The sequence below is a fragment of the Eptatretus burgeri genome, chromosome 18 (assembly GCF_056783735.1).
Source record: "Eptatretus burgeri isolate ZD-2024b chromosome 18, Ebu_testis_v1, whole genome shotgun sequence".
Taxonomy (NCBI): Eukaryota; Metazoa; Chordata; class Myxini; order Myxiniformes; family Myxinidae; genus Eptatretus; species Eptatretus burgeri.
Genome location: NC_140978.1, coordinates 47,677,390 through 47,685,490, shown reverse-complemented (window position 1 = coordinate 47,685,490; position 8,101 = coordinate 47,677,390).

The following is an 8,101-nucleotide window of genomic DNA, read 5'->3' as shown; positions in this document are numbered from 1 at the left end:
ATCCACTTGTCCAAGGGTTTTTGTCTGCTTTTCCCCTGCTCTCCCCAAAAACCCTTTCTGTCCATGATGTAAAGATCTCCATAACCAGTGCCAAGGAAAAAAAAATGCATTTTAGTTCTAGAATGGGAAATCTTTAATGAATGGTGATCTGAGGGTACTTTGGGGTTTCTTCTGTGAAGCAATTTGCTTACAACTAAAGCTCGTTTTGATCGAGCTTTGAAAAGAAAGCAATGAGATTACCAGCAAATGAATAAATATTACTTAAAGGATGCATAGAGTGTGACCTAGCGAGATAATAAGAAAAATTAACCGAGTCATAAGACTCGGTGGTGTAATGGTTAGAGCATCCATTTAGAGTTTGTGAAGTTCAAACCCCAGGCGAGTTTTACCAAAAACTTTTTAAAAACACAATGGCACGTGCTACTTCCTTTGTTGGTATTCAGCAATCTAAAGGATAAGAGCACAGACAACACCCATACGTTGACATCAATGGAAAGGAGAAAATTCCTCCTTCGGAAATTCCCATTGAGTGTGGTGAGAAAGGCAGTGCCATTGTTGTAGCGTCGCTGGTACCCAAAATGTCCCAATAAGTGATGGGATAGTGTGGGGGGGGGCATGTGTATATGTGTGTGAGTGACTGCACATGTGCATGTGGTAGCTCCACAACGAGGCTAAGGTCCTGCTTTTTAAAAAAAAAAAAAACTTCATTGGCCCATGAGCAACGCATATCTTTGGAGGAAGGATTTGCTTCGGGTTTTTTTTGTGGTTAATATTTTCGTGGTTTAATATCGGTCTACATGACAATTCAATGTGACAGCAAACTGGGAAGATCGACTGCTGAAACCTTTGCATTCCTTGGCGGTTTTGCAAAGCAGCCTTGCTACATGGGGCTTTGATACACAGGTTGTCAACTAAGACGAATGGGGGCTGCGTAGAGGTCTCCTTATGCTGGTAAATACGTGACTGGCTACACAGCCTTCAAGCTCTTTCCAACACACAACTAACACCAAAATACTGAGCATGTGCTGAGAAATGCAGGCTGAATCTCTCCCTTTTCACTTTGGTACTGCTCCGTCAATTAGGGGCTCCATCCCCAGAAGAGAAACTGAAAATTGGAAGCAAAACTCTGTCTGTATTGTTTATAATAAATACATAGTTTCCCAAAAAACATTTTCACTCTTTGTGAATTTGATTTGTCAATTCCCACATGCATTTCAGAGCTAATTTCCAAAAAGAGAGTTAAGAAACAATCAAACTTAGTTTGGCCAAATTTGTTGCATGAAGTTGAGAGGCACTGCCACTTGTTCGTTCTTTTGACTTGAGTTGCAGCGAGCTGTTCCTACAAACTGTGCGGACTGAATATCTATATAATTCATGCCAGAGTATATCGAAATCTCATGTCCTTGTTATCTCGTTATCTAGTTCCATCAAGTCATGTCCAACTTCTGGTGACATTCATGATTAGATTTGTCCAAACATCCCGATCCTGCACTGCTTCCTGAAGCTCGAGCAGAGACAGCTTCGTTGAAGCCTTTACTCCATCGATATCGTACATACACAGTCTGCCTCTTCCTCATTCCACACATGCTGTGTGCAAAGCATGACAGTTTCTGTTTTATCATCAGTGCTTCTCATGTACATGGTTGTCTAATTTCTTCAAGCACTGATTTCTTTGTTCTTCTTGCAGTTTCTGGATTTTTTAACTTTCATCTCGAACACCAGATTTCACAACTGTCAAACTTCTTCCTCTATTATTATTATTATTATTATTAATATTATTAGTAGTAGTATTAATATCAGTGTTAGTATTATTTTTTCACTGTCCACGACTCGCATCCACACAATGCGAACTGGAAATACCAGATCATTCACCAGCCTCCTCTTGGTTTGTTTTGTCACATCTTTGTTTTTCAGATGTTTATCAATCCTGACATTGCCATTCTCCCCAAAGCGAACATTTGTATCCCAATCTGAACACATCAATCTTCTCAGGTGATAAGATTTTAGGCTTTTTTTTTGGTTTAAATATAAAACAGATTTTTCACTTTCCCTCTTCATTGTCTGCACCAGTTTCATGAAGTCTTCTTTATTTTCTGCTCAAAGAGAGGTATTATCAGCATACATTGGATGGTATTGAAGCTGGAGTCAGGATTGGACAAAGATGTCTCAACAACAAAAGTTTGATTTCCTTATGATGTACTCACAAAACAAGTTCAACAAGTAAGGGGAGAGAATGCACCACTGTCTAATCCATTTTCCAATGTAAAACCATTCCATCTCTCTTTACTCGGTTCTTATCAAAGAAGAAAAAGCCCCTTTACTTTTTTGTTTAGCATACAGGTTTTTCACATATATCAGGTACTCTGACAACCCCATCTCTCTCCAACACAATCCACTCCAATTCATCATCAACACAATAAAAAACTTTGATATATACATAAATAAATAAATAATAATAATTAAAAGAAAAAAAAATATATATATATATATATATATATATATATATATATATATATATAAACACATACATATATATATATATATATATATATAGATATATATATATATATAAAAACACATATATATATATATATATATATATATATACATACATAAAATATATATAAATATATTGGTATGGCTGTGGAAATTCACAGAACACCATAGAGGTCCCAAGATCAGTTATGCCGGTAAGTCGGTGTTCAGATAGATTCTCCACCGTTGTTTAAAGGTTATTATTCGTGTTAACAGGGCTGTGATCTTTGAGTTAGCCATTATTCTTTTGCTATCGTTATTTTGGACCAACCACAAACCACAACGCCAGCCACAACAACCACAACCAACTTCTCCACAACCGCCGACATCTCCACAAACACCAAAGGGGAACAACAACAACTCCCGCCCCGATTTCTCTGGTAAACAAGATTGACGGTTGGAACTCAACTCCCGCCCCGATTTCTCTGGTAAACAAGATTGACGGTTGGGAAACAACTAATCCAGCCGATCTCTGTTGGAATGTTCCACCCCCGCCCCCGCGTCGCGACTCGCCCCATCAAGGCACCACGAGGGTGCAGGTAACCTGCACGGTCTCGTGGGACTCGTTCGGTCTGCCAAGTCCCGCGCCATAAAGGCCTACAGGCCCAGCCTGACCCCCTTGTCTATGAGGGTGGTCTTTTCTTTGTTTCTTTGTGTGAATGATGTGGCGCCGAGTCCTGACAAGTAGAACTGTTAAGTGCCTGTAAATGATAACAATAGTCGGTTGTAGTGCTTTGTCCTTGCTCGTATTTTGTGCCCGTCCCGCGCATTGCTTGTTTGGTTGCATGACTGCATGCGTGTTTCATCAATCGATTGCATTTATTGTTGCTTTCCTGTGTCTGTATGTGTGTAGAAATAAATGTGCTTCTTTAAATGTTAACCCGTTCGTCGTGTCCTCTTTCCCCTATTGAAGTGCCATCTTGTATTGCGGAATATTAGTTGGTTTTTAAATAATCGATAAATAGAATCGGGTCCGGCGAGGTCTGGCGATAATACCCGCTCGGTTATCCCAGAACGGAACGAACCGCTTAAGTTGTTCGTGTCCAAGCAGGCCTCCGCCGAGGTACGGTCTCTCGGTAGGATACCCGCACGAGTACTTAGGTATATCGATATTCGGCGATTGACCCTATTTCGCGCAGGTAGAATACGGACTGGGCCGTGGTGTGCATTGAAGGCACACCCATGACTGGTTCTCGGCGTTGTTCTGGGAAGTCACGACTGAATTGCTCGTCCGGTGGGCGAAACGACCGCTATTGGAGAACGCGGTCGCTCACACGCTGGCGGGCGGTAAATTCGTAACACTGGTGTCCGGGAGTGAGATTCGAATCCACCCTGCCTCCAACCAAATTGATGGGAATCGGACCAAGGGTGAGTGGAGCGACCCTCGATTCCCATCAAATTGCGAGTGGTAAAAATTATTCCGAGAAACAAGATGGCGGTTCAAGGCGAACGGGAGCAGGGGGTAATGGATTTAGAGATAGTATAATCCATGGCCCAGGACGAAATCCCCGAGCAGGACATTCCTAATACACAGGATGAATTCTCCCCGCAAATAAACTCATTTCCCCTAATCCGCCCCGCTCGAAATGGGCGCAGTGGCTGGGGCGGCGGACGAACGGCCCCCACGTGCGAACCCACCCACGGATCGGATGATGGAAATGTTTGAGGTATTGATGAGCAAAATGGATGGAAATACGCAACAAATGAACGAAATGAATGCAAATGCGTGCAGGATGGGAAATAAAATGGAAACAAACACAAATTAAATAAAAACAAATGCGTGCAGAATGAATAACAAAATGAATGCGAATATGACAAACGAAATGAAAAAAAATGCGGGGTGAGACGCAAAGCATGGGGCTAGGCCTGCAGGAAAACTTGGAAAAGGTGAAAAACGAAATGAAAAAGGAGGTCGGCACGATACGAGTGGAGGTGAACGAGATAAAAGGGGAAATAATGAAGAACACGACGGCGATAGAAAATTAGAAGGAAGCCAAGAGGGGACAAAGGAAGGATTGGAGGTCGTGAAGGACGAGTGTAAAAAGAGACGTGAAGAGATAACGGAGATGGTTAAGGAGATGGAGCGGAAGGCCGAGATAAAGACAGAGGAACTGGGAAAACGTGTAGAAGAACATAAGGGCGAAACACAAGAACAGCTTAAAAAGACGGAGGAAGAATTATCAAAGACAAAAAAGAAAATGGCGCAGGTAAAAGAGGAAATGGAAAAAAAGATCGTCAGAAACGCAAGAAGGAATAGAGCAGAAGAGGGAAGAATTAAATAAAGAAGTAAAGGAAGGGCAGGAACAAATGGAGGGGAAAATAAGGGGTATGGAAGTGGAGCTGGCAAAACGTGTTGAGACCCGGTGTGAGAAGCAGGACGGCCTCCTTGAAAAGCAGGAGGAGAGAATACGCTCCCTCGAGGCAGATCGTGGCCAGGTGGGGCCGGTGTCACTGGGAGAAGTAAGAGGGTTTCACGGCACGGGGGTGTGCATACCGAGATTGGGGGGAGCAGAGGCCGCGGGGTCTCTTGGCCTAATGCGGGCCCCCAGTATAACTGTTCCTGCGAGTGTGCAGAATGCGAGTCTGATGGCATGGGAGAGTAACCAAGACAGTGCAGGGCGTGCACAGACACAGACGGGGGTAGTAAACTCCCCGGGCAAATGGCTCGGGCCCTGCGGGGGTGGAGCACCATTGGAATCTGGCGGGTCCACCCCTCCAGGTGTCCCTCGGGGACTGGAGGGTGGGACCTCAAAAGAACCAAGGGTGCCGCCGCTTCCATATGATGGCAAGACGGACCTGAGGGCGTATATAGCCCAGTTCCGCTGCGTGGCCAGAGGTAATGGCTGGAACGAGGTGCAGGGCGTGGCACAGCTCACGGCGGCACTGCGTGGTGCGGCATTAGAAGTCTTGACCATGGCACCTGAGGAAGAGGCGACACTTGAGGACCTCTATTCGGCCCTAAAAAACCGATTTGGTATGGAACAGCAGAGCGAGCTTGTTGAAGCTCAGCTCGGTGGGCGCAAACGATGCTCCCAGGAGTCAATGGGAGAATTGGCACACGATATTCGCTGCTCGGTGGGGATTGCACATGCCAACATGCCAACTTTGTGAGGACACCAACCAACGCAGGACACCAATGCAGAATCTTGGTTGTTAGAACCGATAGTTTAAGCGAGAGGCGCTTTTGGAAAGCCCCAGGGTAGTTAACAGTTAAATGGTTAGGGTACATTAGGAAGTGTACCCCTTTGCACCATCCATCCCTTCAATCTCGTTGTGGGCCGCTGGACCCACCTTGGGTTCGTAGATCGCTGAGATCTGAGGAGGCCATTCTGAGGCTTGAATTGGGCCTCGACACAGGACGCGAGCTCTCCCTTATTCCCCTCCAGGAAGGGAACGTAGGGGTTGGGAGTAGGCGAGATGACAATAGGTTAGCCGGACAGAGACGATAAAGGGGGTTAGGGAGACGAATTTATAGTAGGGACAATAAAACAAAAAAATAAGTTGGGGCTAAATTTGTTTTGTTTGCAAACTAAGGGAGTGGGTATGGACAGAGACAGGCAAAGGCGATAGGTTGGGAGGGAGACAGTAGGGTAGGTCCGAGCCCGCCTTCCGAGTGGCCAGCATCACCGCACTCCCTCCACGAACCTCATTACTGCAAGGCTTGTGCCGGTCATTCATCTGCCGGCTGCTTTACTGCAAGGCCTGTGCCGGTCAGATCATCTGCCGGCTGTTTTGCTGCAAGGCCTGTGCCGGTCATTCATCTGCTGGCTGTTTACTACAAGGCCTGTGCCGGTTAGCTTCACCACCAGCCCGTTTTGCTACAACGGCCTTGTCTTGCCTTGCCATGCCTTGTCTGCCTGCCTCTGCCTTGACCCCATGCCTGCTAGCCCTTGTTGCATTTGCCCCCCCTCCCCATTCATTATCATGTGCGCCAGGATCATCGCGCTACTGCAGGGACTGCCCTGGAGGCAGCCGCATCACGGGACTGCACTGGCAACCCGTGCACCGTTTTGTTGCTTGAGTCAGATTATCGCGTGTGCTGCAGGGACTGCCCTGTAGGCAGCCACATCACGGGACTGCATTGGCAGCCCGTGCATCGTGTGTTCCATCCATCCATCCACCACTCAGTTGCTTGAGTTCTTCCGTCAGTGCCCATTCACTGTTCTGCAGGGACTGCCTTGCAGGCAGCCACACACCGAGACTGCATTTGTGCAGCCCGTGCACCGATTTGTGTTCACTGTGCTCATTTCAAGGGGGAGGCCTAGGAGTGCGTGTGAGCAGCCGGCCACATTCCCTGTCACCTGCAAACCAGAGACTGCGTGTGAGCAGCTTGGCTCCCTGTTTTTTCCACAGAGTCCATAGATCTTGGGCCATGGTGTTGTGTATAAATGTACAAGTTTAGGTTAAATGTACATGAGTTGCGCCCCCTGCATGTGTGTCGTAGCGCCGGCAATTTTTTTAAGTCGTCTGCATGAGTGGGTTTGTTTAGATAGTTACTCAGCCCGTAGGTTATTTATTTTGGGGACACGAATACCATGAATGTCGCATTCAGGGATCCGAAGGTAAAACGTACTTGGGGAAACTTACACATGATGGCACACAAAAATTCGACAACTCGGGAGGAGTCTGTAAAAAGGGGAGGGTGTAGTGTTACGGCTGTGGAAATTCTCAGGACACCATAAAGGTCCCTAGATCAGTTATGTCGGTAAGTCTGTGTTCAGATAGATTCCCCACTGTTGTTTAAAGGGAATTTATTCGTGTTAACAGGCTGTGATCTTTGAGTAGATTTTCATTTTCTTGTTCGATGCATAAAATAATGTAAAGTTTGATTCGTCTGTGACTTGATATAATAATTTTTAACCCTCTAGTCACTCAAGAATCAGAAATAGAATGAATCAATAATGGACCCAAATATATTATACACCGTAGCCTTGGCGCTGAAGTCTTTCTGACAGCTGAGCTTGACCCCAGCGAAAGTGAACAGTTAGAACAAACCCCAACTTTCAAGAGGCTATTGTGGCATATAAATACCAAAACATGTTTAGCTTCATTGGGAAATATTCTACCAGATTTAGAAAAAAAAGTGGAAAATTGATCAATTTTTTACAATTGAAATGAAATAGCCCAATTTGCTGATGCTGTTAAAAAAGTAATTTAATCAACAATAAGTTGATTTGTTGAGAAATTTTTTCATGCTTGTGTTTTTCAGAAAGTTTATTTATGTGTTTTTCCATGTACTCTTTAAGAATACATATCAAGGTTTTTCTCACTTAAACTCAACAACTGATTCTGTGACAGAGCAGTGTCTGGAGAACTTGTCAACCAGCAACTCATATTCACAGAGTGGTGATCAGATGTGTTTATGCCTTCGTAATCCCCGGCTGTGAAATGGTCACCACAAACGACAAGTCTATCCAAAGGGTCCTCTTTACCCGTTTTCTTTGGGGGGAAATTCGCCCGTTTTGTTTGTACAAATCTTATCCACTGCCGGCGAATGTTTGATTCCTTCGGGAATCGGTGGGAGCGATTACCTGTTTTCCAGCCATTTTCGCAAAGCATGACGACA